Source organism: Panthera onca, chromosome A1 (genome assembly GCF_046562875.1).
Source record: "Panthera onca isolate mPanOnc1 chromosome A1, mPanOnc1 haplotype 2, whole genome shotgun sequence".
NCBI lineage: Eukaryota > Metazoa > Chordata > Mammalia > Carnivora > Felidae > Panthera > Panthera onca.
In genome coordinates, this window is record NC_138339.1 from 153,068,249 (window position 1) to 153,086,239 (window position 17,991).

The following is a 17,991-nucleotide window of genomic DNA, read 5'->3' on the forward strand; positions in this document are numbered from 1 at the left end:
TGACCAGTGAATGCCATTGCTACCCTGGGACCTACAAGACTGGGTGTTCCCAACACCTGCTATCCACAGCCTTCCACTGTTATTGAAATACTTTGCCAGTGCACTAATCTCCTTGGAGATAAAATTTGTTAGCATGTTGGCAAATGTTAATTTTCTTTTGCAGAAAATCCAGGACCATGTCTGAATTAATAATTAATATTTAAAATACTTCATTCCTTAACTCTTACTCATTTGTTCTATTCCCAGCCTATTCAGTTCCTTAGTTTGGAAGAATTATGCCAAATAATTTTGTCACCCACTACTGAGACTGTTGAGACCCTGATGTATTTCTTTTGATTTGTTTCTCGTGGTAGCTTGTCCTAAAATGTGTGTATAAAGCAGATATTTTATGATAAAAATTATTATGTAGTGAATGTTCTATGTGGGATTAAGAGAAAAACCCAGATACAGGGATTAACAATGCCAAAAAGTGAAAGTAACTAGCCATTGTTCAAATAACAGTGGTGCTATTTCTCTTTTGTGGCCTTTTAGACTTCTGTTGCCCTAAAATCCCATTTTATTGGGAACCCATTTTCCACCTGGTCTTTATTGGTAAGGTTTTTTTTTCCTATGTTAAATAGTTTCTAAATCAAATTCCGTATTTCAAAAAAGAAAAGAAAAGAAAAGCAGCATGGCGAAAGAAGTTCTTAACTTACAAGGGGCAATCAATAAGGCTAGCTTGAGATATCTCAACAGAAACTTGGAAAACCATAAGGGAGTGTGCTGAATGGGAAAAATATGCAGTTAAGAATATTTTATCTAGAAAGGCTATCATTACATGCAGAAGGAGAGATAGTTTCCCAAACAAACAAAAACTAAAGGAGTTGTGACCACTAGCACAGCTATGAAAGAAATATCAAGGGGACTCTTTGAGTGCAAAGTAGAGACCAATAGTGGCAAAGCCAAGAGAGGATCACAGAAAATTTCAAGAAACAATGACAAAACAAGCACTAGAATAGCAATAAATACACATGTATTGATAATTACTTTGAATGTAAATGTACTAATGGACTAAATGGAATAAAAGATATAGGATGTCAGCACAAATAAAATATGATACTTCTGCATGCTGCCTAAAAGAGATTCATTTCAGACCTAAAGACACTGAAACATTGAAAGTGAGGGGGTGAAGAAATATTTATCATGCAAATGGCTGTCAAACCACTGTCCTAGACTCTAAGTTGAAAATTCTCTTTTGGCCAGTGAAAGAGTGGGATGCAGGACAAAAAGCAAGAGATGGCTAATGTCTGGGAAAAGATACAAGCCCTGAATAAGGGTCTTGCCCTGTATTTATTAAGATCAGAAGGCTTACAAATGTGATGGACATGCACAATGAGACAATGAATCAGTGAATATTAATTCATGGGCATAATGGAAAAGGGGGTTTTGAAGATATACAGTGTTTGTGGTTTGGGTCAATATAAAACAAAATCCTGGCGCCGGGCAGAAGGACAGATGGTTGTTAATGGCAGACAGGAGACACCATGTCTGTTTATCTTAGCTAGCCTAAAGGATAAAGCAAATGGAACAAATAACCTGGGGTTAACAAGGCACCTTTTCTTTTGTTAATCAGCTCTGCTCTGGGCAACTTCACCTGCAGCTCAGTGCAGCACTTTATACTCCAGTTTACCTGTTTACCTAACTTGGTCCTTCCTGTGAAATCAGCTTTCTGCTATAGTACTAAATTGGTGGTGGTCGGGGGGGGGGGGGGTGTCTTTGCCCTGAATGCCTAATATTGCTTACCTCATATACCTTTGAATTGGGTGTCTTTGCACCTTTCTCTATTCTGGGGCCTTTGCTCCTCCCTCTCTACTCAGGGGACTGCACCGCCTCTCTATTCTGAGGTGCCTTTGCACCTCCCTATTCTTGGGTTCTAATTTTGTTTACCCAAACTCGGGTGTGAGCATCCTATGCCTTTGTACTTCTTTATGCCTTGTTAATCCATTGGTATAAGCCTGGGGGATTCTTAAGCTTATTCCCCACAGAAATAAATAGTCACAATGCTTACATTGGACAAAGATTGTAACAAGAGACAAAGAAGGACACAATATAATCCTAAAAGGGACAACCCAAAAAGAAGATATAAAAATTGTTTATAAACTCTACATGGAAGCACCCCAATGTATAAACTAATTAATAATGACCGTTAAGGAAATTATTGATAATACAATATTAGTAGGGGACTTTAACACCATACTTACCAGAAAGTACAGGCCATCTAAAAAGGAAATCACCAAGGAAACAATGCCTTTGAATGACTCACTGGACTAGATGGACTTAACATCTATATGCAGAACATTCCATGCTAAAACAGCAGAATACATGTTCTTTTCAAGTGTAAATGGGAGATTCTCCAGAATAGGTCACATATTAAGTCACAAATCAGGACTCAAAAAGTACAAAAAGATTGAAAACATGCCTTTCATCCTTTCTAACCACAACACTATGACTATAGAAGTCAATCACAAGGAAAATTTGGAAAGAACACAAATACATGGAGATTAAACATCATGCTAGGAGACAAGAAATGAGTCAAGAAAATCCAAGAAGAAATAAACAAACATGGAAAAATTGAAATGAAAACACAACAGTCCATAACCTTTTGGAGGCAATAAAAGTGGTCCCAAGAGGAAATTAGATAGTAATACATCCCTAACTTAAGAAACTAGAAAAATCTCAAATAAACAATCTAACTTGAAACCTAAGGAGCTACCAAAAGAAAAACATATGAAGCCTAAAGCTTTCAGAAGGAAGGAAATAATAAATCTCAGACCAGAAATAAATGATAGAGAAACAAACAAACAAAAACAAAAACAAACAAAAAGAACAGATCAATGAAGATAGGAGGTATTTCTTTGAAAACAATAAATAAATTGATAAACCTCTAGGCAGACCTATCAAAAAGAAAAGAGAAAGTACCCAAATAAATAAAATCTCAAGTGCAAGAGGAGAAATAACAACCAACACACAGAAATATAAACCATTATGAGTTTATTGTGAAAAACTATATGCCAAACTAGAAGAAACAGAAAAATTTAGAGAAACATATAAACTGCCAAAACTGTAGCAAATAGAAATGAAAAACTGACCAATAAGCAGCAAAGAAATTAAATCAATAATCAAAATCCCCCCCAAAACACAAGTCTGGAGCCAAATGTCATCACAGGTAATTTTAACCAAATACTTGAAGAAAAGTTAATACCTATTCTTCTCAAACTACTCCAAAAAATAGAAATGGAAAGAAAAGACCAAATTTATCCTTTGAGGCCAGAAATATTGTTATGGCAAAACTTAATGAAGACATTACTAACAAAAGGAACTACAGGTCAATATCCCTGAGAAACATAGATTCAAAAGTCCTCAATAAAATGCTAGGAAACATTAGAAGTCAAGATGGCTGAGTAGTAAGGGGACCATGGGCTTGTCTCTTAAACACAGCTAGATCAACATCAAACCATTTTGAACCCCTAGAAAATTGATCTGAGGATTAACAGAACAATCTCCATAATTTGAGGGAGAAAATGTTGCAGGTGTGGAGAGGTGATTTTATGGGATATAAGAGCTACAGTGTTTCGAAAAGGTGGAAGCCTTTTCATGGAGAGAAGAGAGAAGGGGAGATGGAGCAATGCATCAAGTTCACAATAGAAAAGCACTCTCCCTTAAAAGTAGCTAGAGTAAAAGAGTGAAAACAAACACAAGGTACTGTGTAAGAAAATTCTTCCCCAAAATGACTGAAAGCGAAAAAAGAGAGGGTTTCAATACCAACTGTACTTATAAACACTGTAGCACAAAGTCCAAAGCTTCAGAGCTCTGCGACTGGTGATGTTTAGGCTAAGAAGCAAGGAGGAGCCCTGGGAGTGGGCAGCAACGTCTAAGGATTCTGGGTCACCCGGGGAAAATTGGTTCCCCTGCTTGGAGTACATTTGGTAGATGTGATACAACCTCTCCATGGGCAAAGAACCCAGTAGATGCCACACAACTGCCCCTTTCACTAGTATGTGAATGCAGCAAACCCTGGTGCTACCTGTTGTCTCCCAACTTACCATATACTCTGAGCCTCTGCTGCTATACATTTTCTTGAAGAAGCCAACAGCAGACAGTGTGGCAAGACCCTCCCCCAGAGGATTAGTGAGGGTTCAAGCCTTGGGTTTCTTAGAGGTGTGGAGTTATGAAACACAGCTGTGCATGAGTTAAAACTCTGGAGGGAGGCACCACCTGGCAAGCTGACAGCTCAGACATAGATAAGTGGGAAGGCAGGGAGCTAATGGAATCGGGAGACACAGTAGGGGGTGATTGATCACCCATTTGTGAAGGTGTGAATGTCCTGCTCTGTATACAAGAGAGCTGGGAGAAGCAATTTTCACCATTAGCCCACCAGCACTGATCTACCCCAGTGAACTAAAGAGGGCCACCAAGTGGAGAACAGAGCCTTAAACCAAGCCCCACCTGCTGTACCCTACAGGCAAATCTCCATTAAGGAAATATGACCTGAGAGTCAGAGCAGCAGATCCTTCCCTTAGAAGAACAGCACAAATATCTTCCTCTTGCTCAGTCTACTGATCATAAAGTGCTGCAAACCTTCAGCTGTAGGGGAAACTGGATATAAATGCTTTGGGCTTTTTGCTTGTTTTCCTGTTTGCTTTTTGCTTCTGTTTTTGCTGTTTTTTTTCTTGTACTTTTTATTTTATTTTAATTTTTTAGTTTCTTTTAATGTTTATTTTGTTTTAGTCTTTTCTCCTTTTTCAATAAAACTTCTCTTAACAAGCAGATTAAAGCAAGCCTAGGGCCTAGCTCCCTTTGTATGATTTTATTTTTTTATTTTAATTTAATATCTTTATCATTATTAGTTTTTATTTTCTGAAATGAAAAGGCAGAGGAATTCTTGCCAGTGGAAAGAAAATTAAGAAATGACAGCCAAGGATATAATCAACACAGATATTAATAAGATGTCTGAAATAGAATTTAAAACAGTTATAAGGATTCTAGCTGGGCTTTAAATAATTATAGAAGACACTAGAGAATCCCTTACTGTAGAGATACAACAGCTAAAATCTAGTCAGGCCAAAATTAAAAATACTATAACCAAGATACACACTAAAGTGGATACCATGACAGGAAGGATGGTTGAAGCAGAGGAATGAATTAGTGATAAAGAAGATAAAATTATGGAAAAGAATGAAGTTGAAAATAAGAGAAAGGAAACAAAGGTAATGGATCACAAAGGTAGACTTAGGGAACTCAGCAACTTATTAAAACAAATTAACATTTTTGGGAACATGGGTGGCTTAGTAAGTTAAGCATCTGATTTTGCCTCAGGTCATGAAGTCATGGGTGTGAGTTCAAACCCCATGTAGGGCTCTACGCTGTCAGCTCAGAGCCTGGAGCCTGCTTCAGATTCTGTGTCTCCCTCTCTCTCTGCCCCTGCACTGCTTGCACTGTCTCTTTCTGTCTCTCACTTTCTCTGTCTCTCTCTCTCTCTCTCAAAAATAAATACTTAAAAATTTTTAAAAACTAAATTAACATTTCTATCATAGGAGTCTCAGAAGATGAGATAGAATAAGGGGCAGAAACTTCATGTATATATTATATATTATATATTTACAATATATAATATTTGTATATATAATTGAATATATAATATATATAATGTATATATAATATGTATATATATATAATATATAATATATATAATGTATATATAATATGTATATATATATAATATATAATATATATAATGTATATATAATATGTATATATGTATAATATATAATATATGTATTTTAGGTATTTTATATACAATATATATAATGTATATATAATATGCATATATATTATATATTAAGTACATAATATATAATATACAATATTTATATATATACTATATATTTATATATATACTTATATATATTTATATCTATATATATTTATATCTATATATATTTATATATATACTATATATGTGTATGTATAATATATATGTGTATATAATATATATACATACACACATACACACATATATATGTGTGTATACATATATGTGTGTATATGTGTTTGTGTGTATATATATAATCTCCAACTTGGGGAAGAATAGATATCAAAATTCAAGAAGAACAGAAAATTCCCAGTCAGTTAAATAAAAAAAAAAAAAGCAAAAAAAAGAAGAGCATTGCTCAGACATGTCATAGTAAAATTCACAAAATACACATACAAAGAAAGAATCCTGAAAGTCAGAAGTGAGGAGTAAATGTATCAATCTACAAAGGAAGACAGATCAGGTTCACAGCACATCTGTCCATAGAAACTTGCAGGCCAGAAGAGAGTGGTAAGATATATTCAATGTGCTGAATTGAAAAAAAATATGCAGGCAAATATAGTCTATCCAGTAAAACTGTCACTAATAATAGAAGAGATAAAGGCTTGACCAAACAAAAACTAAAGTAGTTAATGACCACTAACTGAGCTTTGCAAGAAATATTAAGGGGCACTCTTTAAGTGAAGGCAAAAGGCAAAAGACAACAAAAACTAGAAAGGAACAGAGAATATCACCAGAAACACCTCAATTTTACAGGTAACAAAATAGCGCTAAACTCTTACCTTTCAATAATCACTCCAAATGTAAACGGGCTAAATGCTCCAATGAAAAGACATAAGGTATCAGAATGGATTAATCAGAATGGATTAAACATAGAAACAAAACACACCTATTTATTTCTAAAGAAGACTCCTTTTAGACCTAAAGACATGGGAAGATTGAGAGTGAGAGGATGGAGAACAGTCTATTATGCTAATTGATGTCAAAAGAAAACTGGAGAAGCCATATTTATATCAGACAAACTAGATTTTAAATCAAAGACTATAACAAAAGATAAAGAAGGACATTATATCATAATTAAAGTTCTTACAAAAAAGAAAAAGAATAGGAAGGAAGGAAGGAAGGAAGGAAGTCTATTTTGTTTGATATGAGTACAACTACAAAGCTTTTATTTCACTTTTATTTACATGGAATGACTTTTCCCATCACATCACTTTCAGTCTGTAATCTGTCTTCAAGTCTGAAATGAGTCTCTTGAAGGTATCATATAGTTGGGCCTTGTTTTTTGCATTTAGTTACCTTATATCTTTTATTGGAGCATTTAATCTATGTACATTTAAAGTAATTATTGATATTTATGAATTCATAGTTATTTTGTTAATTTTCTGTAGTTCTTCTGTATCTTTCTTTCTCTTTTGCTTTCTTACCTTGTGATTTGATGACACTTTAAAGTATTATTCTTGAATAGAGCAGCCAATATGGCAGAGAAGTAGGGGGATCCATACTTCCTGCATCTCTCAAACAAAGAAGGGCTGAAGCCAAAGGACATTGAAGCTCAAGAGTATGCAAGGAAAAGAGACTGAGTTTACCAGCGACAAACCGGGACTACTTAAAGGGCCATAAGTTGGTGATTGTGAACTGAGGGAGACAAAACAGGCCTCTCAGGCACTGAGGGGAGGAATCCCCTTCTGCAGAGACACAAAGGGAAGTGGAAGAGTGGCTGGGGAAGTGTAGGACACTATCTGGACAAGAGTAAAAACCTCGGACTGGGCTGGAAAGGGATCCCATCTCTAACTGCAGAGTTTTCTTGGGACTAGGGCCAGCTGCCCTGTTCTCACACCCAGGGAGGAGAGGAGCCACCTCCAGGTTTGGTGGTAGTTTGGGTGTGCAGTCTGCAGCAAGAGAAACTGGTTCCCTCCCCTGAAGTGCTGCAGCATAGGCCAAAACCAGCTGGGACCACATATCAGGCAGCATCCAGAGACATTTTCCCAGTACTGGTGCATACGGAATGGGAGTTTAAATCCCAGCAAAGCGCCGGGACACAGGAGTCTCATCTGCGGCAATGGCACAGTGAGGATGGCTCCAAAGGAGTGATTTGGGACACCAGTTTGTGGAGAAGAGACTGGGGATCGCCATTTTTCTCCCCTCAACCACCAAGACGGGGCCTCAGGGACCAGTCCACAGAGGTGAGACCAGCCTACACCAAACCATGATCCTCCATGCTGGGTAACTGCTTATCTAATAGAGTGGTATAGATGCTGTGGAGCCAGACAGAACCCTCCTCCAGGCCAGTGTTGCTGCATTGCCTGGATTAATTTTAGGACAATTCTTCTTGTATTGATACAAGAAGAATTCCATTTCTCTCTTTTCCTCTCATTTCCTCTCATTTTCTCTCCTTCCATTTCTCTCTTATCTCTTCCCTCCTCTAGCCTGGTTACTCTGGTTATTGATTTGTTTAAACATATTTAATCCATTCTCTTGATACATGCTCTATACCTCCTTCTTTCTTTTCCTTTCTCTCTCTGGGAAAATCACCAGTATAGTTTCTCTCTGTGGGTAACTTTATCTTCATTTGCTTTTGCCTGCCTCCTTCCTTATTTTTGTTTCTCTCTCTCTTGATTAAGCCTTTTAGTTTCTCTGCCTGGTCAATGTTTATTTTTTTCTTTTTCCCTGCCCCTGCCATTTCTCTCTTTATATGTGCTCTTCCATCAGCACCACCTCCACCCTTTTCTTTACCTGTAGCCGGTGTTTCTAGTTTTTTCTTTTGGATTTTTATTTTTTGTTTTTGTTTGTTTGTTTTAATTGTTTGTGTGTTTGCATATTTTTGATTCCTGTTTATCTGTTTGTTTTCCTTTCCAGGACTACTTCAACGAACGAATCAAAACATACCTGGTGGATTGTATAAAACATCACCATGAGTAGGGAAATAAAATAACCAAAGTCACAACAACAGAGAGCAAGTAACACTCTCTGGAAAATACCTCCTGAAGGGCCAGACCCTGAAAAGTGTATGACCCGCTTTGAATATAGCAGTGCTTTCAGGTGCAGAGCACATAACAACGTTTTAAAACTCATAAGGGAAAGTAAACCAGCCAAAAGATGAAATGGAATAATTCTCCTCAAGAGAAATTCCAGGAGGAAGTGTCAGCTAAGAACTGATCAAAACATAGATAAGCAACATAACTGAAAAAGAAGTTAGAATTATAGTCATAAAATTAATAGCTGGGCTTGAAAAAAGCATAGAATGACAGCAGGGAATCAATTGCTGTAGAGATCAAGGGACTAAAAATTGGTATTGATGAATTAAAAAATGATATAAATGAGGTGAAAAATAAAATGGAGGTGGCCACAGCACAGATTGAAGAGCAGAGGGGAGAATAGGTAAATTAGAAGATAAAATTATGGAAAAGATAAAGCTGAGAAAAAAGAGAGATAAAAAAATCCAGGATCATGAGGGGAGAATTAGAGAACTAAGTGATTCAATCAAATGTAACAATACACATACCACAGGAATTCCAGGAGAAGAAAAGAAAGAGAAAGGGGCTGCAGGTGTTTTTGAACAAATCATAGCTGAGAACTTCTCCAATCAGGGGAAGGAAACAGACATTGAAATCCAAGAGGCACACAGAACTCCCTTCAGATGTAACTTGAATCAATCTTCTGTGTGACATATCATAGTGAAATTGGCAAAATACAAGGATAAAGAGAGAATTCTGAGTGCAGCTAGGGATAAACAGGCCTAAACATACAAAAGCAGACACATAAAGGTAGTAGCAGACCTATCTACTAAAACTAGGTGGGCCAGAAAGGAATGGCAGGAAATCTTCAATGTGATGAACAGGAAAAATATGCAGCCATTAATCCTTTATCCAGCAAACCTGTCATTCAGAATAGAAGGGGAGATAAGGGTTTTCCCAGACAAACAAAAACTGAAGGAATTAATCACCACTAAACTGGCCTTATAAGCAATCCTAAGGGGGACTCTGTGAGTGAAATGTTGCAAGGACCACAAAGTACCAGAGGCATCACTACAAGCATGAAACCTACAGATAACACAATGACAACAAACCTATATCTTTCAATAATAACACTGAATGTAAAAGGACTAAATTCTCCAATCAAAAGACATAGGGTATCAGAATGTATAAAAACAAACAAACAACAAAAAAAACCCAACACCCAGCTATTAACTATCTACAAGAGACTCATTTTAGACACAAGGACACCTTCAGATTGAAAGTGAGGGGATGAAGAACTATATATCATGCTACTGGAAGTCAAAAGAAATCTCGAGTAGCCACGCTTACATCACACAAACTACACTTTAAATTAAAGGTTGTAACAGGAGATGAAGAAGAGCATTATATAATAAATACATGGTCTATCCATCAAGAAGAGCTAACAATTATAAATGTCAATGAATCAAAACTGATAACACCCAAATATATAAAACAACTAATCACAAACATAAGCAAACTTATTGATAAGAATGTGGTAGTTGCAGAGGACTTTGATACTCCACTTACAACAATGGATAGATCATCTAGACAGAGAATGAGTAAAGAAACTATGGTTCTGAATGGTACATTGGGCCAGATGAACTTGACAGACATATTTATTACTTTACATTCCAAAGCAGCAGAATATACTTATTTCCCAGTGCACATGGAACATTCTCCAAGATACATCACATACTGGGTCACAAAACAGCCCTCAATAAATATACAAGAATTGAGATCATATCATGCACACTTTCAGATTACAATGCTATGAAACTTGAAATCAACCACAGACAAAGTTTGGAAAACCTACAAAAGCATGGAGGTTAAAGAACATCCTAATAATGAATGGGTCAATCAGGTAATTAGAGAAAAAAATAAATAATATATGGAAACAAATGAAAATAAAAATACTACAATCTAAACTCTCTGGGATGCAACAAAGGCAGACCTAAGAGGAAAATACACTGCAATCTAGGCCTATCTCAAGAAACAAGAAAAATCCCAAATACAAATCTAACTGCACACCTAAAGGAACTAGAAGCAGAACAGCAAAGACACCCCAAACCCAACGGAAGAAGAGAAATAATAAATATCAGAGCAGAAATAAACAATATAAAAAAACAGTAGAAAATATCAATGAAACCAAGAGTTGGTTTTTTGAAAAAATAGACAAAATTTATAAACCCCTAACCAGGATTCTCAAAACACAGAGACAGGACCCAAACAGACAAATCACTAATGGAAATGGATTTATTACAACCAATCCCTCAGAAGTATAAGCAATTATCAGCAAATACTATGAAAAATTATATACCAATAAACTGGACAACCTGGAAGAAATGTACAAATTCCTAAATACCCACACACTACCAAAACTCAAACGGAAAGAAATAGAAAATTCAAACAGACCCATAACTGGTGAAGAAATTGAATCATTTATAAAAAAATCTCCCAACAAATAAGTGTCCTGGACCAGATGGCTTCCCTACAGAGTTCTATCGAAGATTTAAAGTAGAGTTAATACCTATCCTTCTCAAGCTCTTCCAAAAAATAGAAATGGAAGGAGAATCTCTGGACACATTCTATGAAGCCAGTATTACTTTGATTCCCAAACCATACAAAGACCCAGAAAAAAAAAAAAAAGATAGAACTACAGGCCAATATCCCTGATGAATATGGTTACAAACATTCTCAAGATACTAGAAAATCAAATTCAACAGCATATAAAAATAATTATTCACCATAATCAAGTGGAATTCATTCCTGGGCTGCAGGGCTGGTTCAATATCCACAAATCAAACAATGTGATACATCACATTAATAAAAGAAAAGAACCATATGATACTGTCAAGAATGCAGAAAAAAAGCATTTGACAAAATACACCAACTTTCTTAATAAAAACCCTCAACAAGGTTGTAATAGAAGGAACATATTAAACATCATAAAAGCCATTTATGAAAAGCCCAGAGCTAATATCATTCTCCATGGGGAAAAACTGAAAGCTTTCCCCTTAGAACAGGAACATGACAAGGATGTCCACTGTCACTATTTTTGTTTAACCTAGTGTTGGAAGTCCTAGCATCAGCAATCAGACAACAAAATGAAATAAAAGGCATCAAAATTGGCAAAGATGAAGTCAAACTTTCACTTTTCTCAGACCACATGATACTCTACATGGAAAACCTGACAGACTTCACCAAAAGTCTGCTACAACTGATATATGAATTCAGCAAAGTCGCAGGGTACAAAATCAATATACAGAAATCGGTTGCATTTTTATAGACCAATAATGAAGCAACAGAAAGAGAAACAAAGAAACTGATCCCATTCACAATTGCATCAAGAACCATAAAATAACCTGGAATAACCTAACCAAAAGTAAAATATTTGTATGCTGAAAACTATGGAAAAGTTATGAAGGAAATTGAATAAGACAAAAACACATGGAAAAACATTCCATGCTCATGGATTGGAAGAAGAAATATTGTTAAAATATCAATACTACCCAAAGCAATCTACAAATTCAACGTAATGCCAATCAAAATTGCACCAGCATTCTTCTCATAGCTAGAACAAACAATCCTAAAATTTTAGGGAACCACAAAAGACCCTGAATAGCCAACATAATATTGAAGAAGAAAACCAAAGCAGGAGGCATCACAATCCAAGACTTTAGCCTCTACTACAAAGCTGTAATCATCAAGACAGCATGGCATTGGCACAAAAACCAACACATAGAACAATGGAATAGAATAAAGAACCCAGAATTGGACCCACAAATGTATGGCCAACTAATCTTTGAAAAAGCAGGAAAGAGTATCCAATGGGAAAAAAAGTGTCTTTAACAAATGGTACTGGAAGATCTGGACAGCAACATGTAGAAGAATGAAACTAGACCACTTTCTTACACCATTCACAAAAATAAACTCAAAATGGATGAAAGGCCTGAATGTGAGACAGGAAACCATCAAAACCCTAGAGGAGAAAGCAGGCAACAACCTCTTTGGCCTCAGCTGCATCCATTTCTTACTCGACACATCTCCAAAAGCAAGGGAATTAAAAGCAAAAAATAAACTTTTGGGACCTCATCAAGATAAAAAGCCTCTACACTATAAATAAAACAATCAACAAAACTAAAAGGCAACCAATGGAATGGGAAAAGATATTTGCAAATGACATATCGGATAAAGGACTAGTATCCACATTCTATAAAGATTTTACCAAACTCCACACTTGAAAAACAAATCATCTAGTGAAGAAATGGGCAGAAGACATGAATAAACACTTTTTCAAAGAAGACATCCATATGGCCAACAGACACATGAAAAGATGCTCAACATCACTCCTCATCAGGGAAATACAAAACCACACTGAGATACCACCTCATGCAGGTCAGAGTGGCTAAAATGAATGAATCATGAGACAATAGATGCTGGAGAGGATGTGGAGAAATGGAACCCTCTTGCATTGTTGGTAGGAATGCAAACTGGTGCAGCCCCTCTGGCAAACAGTGTGGACCCAGCAATATCCCGTTAGGAATTTACCCAAGGAATACAGTAGTGGTGATGCATAGGAGCACATATACCAAATGTTTATAGCAGCACTTTCAACAATAGTCAAATTATGGAAGATCCTAAATGTCCATCAACTGACAAGTGGATAAAAAGATGTGGTTTATATATACAATGGAATACTACTTGGAAATGAGAAAGGATGAAATCTGGCCATTTGCAGCAATGTGGGTGGAACTGAAGGGTATTATCCTGAATGAAATAAGTCACTCAGAGAAAGACAAATACCATATGTTTTCACTCCTATGTGTGTCTTGAGAAACCTAACAGAAGACCATATGGGAGAGAAAGGGGAAAAATAAATTCAGAGAGAGCAAGAGGCAAACCATAAGAGACCTTTAATTACTGAGAACAAACTGAGGGTTCATGGTGGTTTGGAGAGAGGTGAACGTGGGTGATGGGCATTGAGGAGGGAACTTGTTGGGATGAACACTGGATGATGTAAGGAAACAAATTGGACAATAAATTATATTAAAAAATAAAGTATTCATGGATTCTCTCTCTCTCTCTCTCTTTGATATGTCTGTTGCAAGTTTTTGGTTTGTTGATACAATGAGGTTCTTATACCTCACACACACACACACACACACACACACACACACACACACACACATTCCTTCCTGCTTTATGTTTTAGCATATGATGTCATATTTTACATCTTTTTATTTTGTATTTTCCTTAAAATATTTTTGCAAATATAGCAGACTTTACGATTTTTGTCTGTTAACCTTTACACTAGCTTTATAAATGATTGATATACTACTTTTTCTATAAGTTTTTTTTACACCAATGATTTTCTTTTTCCTTTCATAAATGTCTTACTTCTACTTATGGCCTTTTGTTTTATAATTAACGAAATGAATTTTATGGTTTCTGTAAGTCTGGTTTATTTGTAATGAATTCCTTTAACTTCTGACTGGAAACGTCTTTGTCTATCTTTCAATTCTGGATGACAACCTTCTAGATAATAGGTTTTTTCCTTTTAGAAATATCAATATACCATGCCACTTCATGCTTCTTGGAGCCACTTCTCTTGCTTATTTTTAGATTCTATTTTTATCTTTAATTAATTAATTAATTAATTTTGACATATTAATTTTGTGTTGATGTGGACATCCTTGAGTTCATTTTTGTTTGGTGCTATCTGCTCAGTGGACCTGGATATCTGTTTCCTTCCCCATCTTAAGAGAGTTTTCAGCTTATTAATTATTTAAATAATATTCTGCCCCTTTCTTTATTCTCTTTCTGGATCCTATAATGACAGTTTTTTGTATGATTGATGTTGTCTCAGAGGTTTCTTAACCTATCCTCATTTTTCTTATTTTGTTTCTTTTTAATTGTAATTGGGCAGCTTGGGTTTTTCCCACTACCCATCTTTCAGATCACTGATCTATTCTTGCTGACCCTCTAAGCTTCTGTGATTCTGTCTAGTGTTTGTCATTTAAGTTATTTTTTTATAAAGAGAGCAGGGAAGGGACAGATAGAGGGAGAGACAGAATCCCAAGAAGGCTCCACACAATCTGTGCCAATCTGATGTAGGGCTTGAACTCATGAACCATGACGTCAAGAGTCAGACACTTAACTGACTGAGCCACCTAGGTTCAGTCATTTTATTTTTTTTAACTGTGATTGGTCTTTTTTTTATATTTTATATCTCTCTTTTAAGTTCTTTTGGAGTTTATACACTTTTCTCTCAAGTATTGTGAATGTCTTTATGATCATTACTTTGAACTCTTTACTGGGTAGTCTGATTATTCCATTTCATTTAGGGGTTTTTTTTTTTTTTGAGATCTCACTTGTTCTTTTATTTAGAACATATTCTTCTATCTACTTGTTTTGTCTGACTTTGCTTATATTTCTGTGTATTATGTAAATTTGGCTGCTTCTCCTGGTCTTTAAGATGGTGATCTTATGCAGATGTTGTCCTGTGAACCCCAGTAACACCATTCCCCCTATTGTCACCAGTATAAGGCACCCCGGATTTATCCCCTATATTGGCTGTATGCACCTTTTGTTGTCACTGGGCTGAGTGCTGTGAGGATGGTGGGGCTGCTCCATAGCTCAGGCATCTGCAATGACTAACTGTGATTATTGCAGGTACGCTAGTAGGAAGATGACTCCTGGTGCAGATGTTTTAATGGGCTTGGCTGGCCATCAGCCTAGCTTGCAGCAGTGATGGGACATGAATATTGTGGGTGCACTTTTGGATATGGCTGGCTCTTAGCATGGCTGGTTGAGAGACTCAACTGTATATGCTACAGGCACATGTATGAGTGGGGCTGACCTTGGATTCTGGCTGGTTGTAATGACCAGCTGCAACTACTTCAGGTGCACTGATGAGTAGAGCTCTCCCAGCTGTAGAAATTTGAGATGCCTGGCTATAGCTACTGTGGGTTTGGTGGTGAATAGGTTTAACCTCCAATACAACTGGCTAAGAGGCTTGGCTACAGCTTTCATGGGCATGCTGGTAGGTGGGCCTCTCTCTTCTCCTCAGGGCATGGATCATTTTGTAGGGGCAGTGATCCTGGCTGGTATGTCCCATCTTGTGTGGCAGGGACGGGGCGTTTTGTCAGTGTGCCTGTCATGGAACGAAGCTGGTTGGAGTGGTCCCACAGAAGAACTTTATAAAGGGTAGGGTGCACAGTGCTAATGAAAGAGATGGAAAGTGTCGCAGTAGTCTTCCACAGGTTTCTGGCCAGCTAAGGTTGAAGGAGGTCAAGAAAACTGGCACCTGCCAGCAATTCTGTTCCTAGAGAAAGCTGAATCAGATCCATTTCCCTCTATAACACACCATAATATTAGTCAGTAAATCTTGTACGTAATGCTGGTGTTTTCCAAACTGTTAATTTTGTGTTGGGGTTTCAACTGAGTGATAATGCACAGTGGCAATTTAAGATTTGAGTGTTCGCTTCCTATAGCATTTTTTTTTTTTTTTTTTTTTTTTTTTTTTTTTGCTTTCCCTTAGTTAAGCCCCTTTGATTTTCAATGTTCATGGATTCAAGCCTCACTGATTTTCAAAGTGTGATGGTAGGGAAACTCATCTTCCCCATAACGATCCTCAAAACTTGGAGTGCCTGATATGGTGCTTGATTCCCTCCCTCCTCAGGAAGACCTCTGCATCTCTGATAATCCTTCTGTTAGTGGGTCATTGGACCAGGGGATTGATTACCAACCAAATCTCTGTTCCTCCTACTGTGCTTGGAATGACTTTTTCTTATGTCTTTAGCTGTACAAAGTCTGTTCTGCTAGTCTCAAATTTGTTTTCAGAGTGAGTTGCATTATATGTAGTTGTCTCATTTTCGGTGGAAGAAGTAAGCTCAGAATCTTCCTACTCTGCCCTATTTCTCCTTTCCAGTGTATTAATAACTTTTAACGTTTAAAATAATAGTGTTTTTTTAACTTTAAACTAATGATTTTTTTTTAATTTAAATTCATTTTAGTTAACATACAGTGTAGTCTTGGCTTCAGGAGTAGAACCCAGTGATTCATCTCTTACATATAACACCCAGTATTCATCCCAACAAGTGCCCTCTTTAATGCCCATCACCCATTTAACCCATTCCCCTACCCACCTCTGCTCCAGCAACCTTCCCTTTACTCTGTGTATTTGAGAACCTCTTATGATTTCCCTCCCTCTCTGTTTTTATCTGATTTTTCTTTCCCTTCCCCTATGTTCATCTGTTGTCTGTCTCAAATTCCACAAATGAATAAAATCATATGATATCTATCTTTCTCTGACTGACATATTTCGCTTAGCATAATACCCTCTAGTTCCATCCACATTGTTGCAAATGGCAAGATTTCATTCTTTTTCATCGCTGAGTAGTTCTATGTACATACCACATCTACTTTACTCATTGATCAGTCAGTGGACATTTGGGCCCTTTCCATAATTTCGCTAATGTTGATAGCACTGCTGTAAACATTGGGGTGCATGTGTCCCTTCTAATCAGCATTTTTTATACTTTGGATAAATTTGTAATAGTGCAGTTGCTGAGTCATAGGATAGTTCTATTTTTGGCTTTTTGAGAAAGTGCCATACTGTTTTCCAGGGTGATGTACCAGTTTTCATTCCAACCAAAAGGGGTTGCCATTTCTCTGCAGCCTCCTCAAGATCTGTTTTTTCCTGTGTTGTTAATTTTAGTCATCCTGACAGGTGTGAGATGGTGTTTCATCATGTTTTGTTTTGTTTTGTTTTGTTTTTCCAATCATGGTTTTGATTTGTATTTCCCTTTTGATGAGTGATGTTGAGCATCTTTTTATGCATCTGTTAGACATCTCAATGTCTTCTTTGGGAAAATGTCTATTCATGTCTTCTGCCCAATTGACCTTTGACTATTGGTTTCCCCGGGCTTGTTGATATATAATTGACATATAACACAATATTATTTTAATATTTATGACATAAAATTTTGATATATGTATATTCCGTAAAATGATTACCCCATTAAATTCATTTAGCATCCACTACTACACATAGTAACACATAATTTTCTTGTGATGAGAACTTTAAAGATCTACTCTCCACAACTTTCAAATATACATGAAAACATTGTTAACTATAGT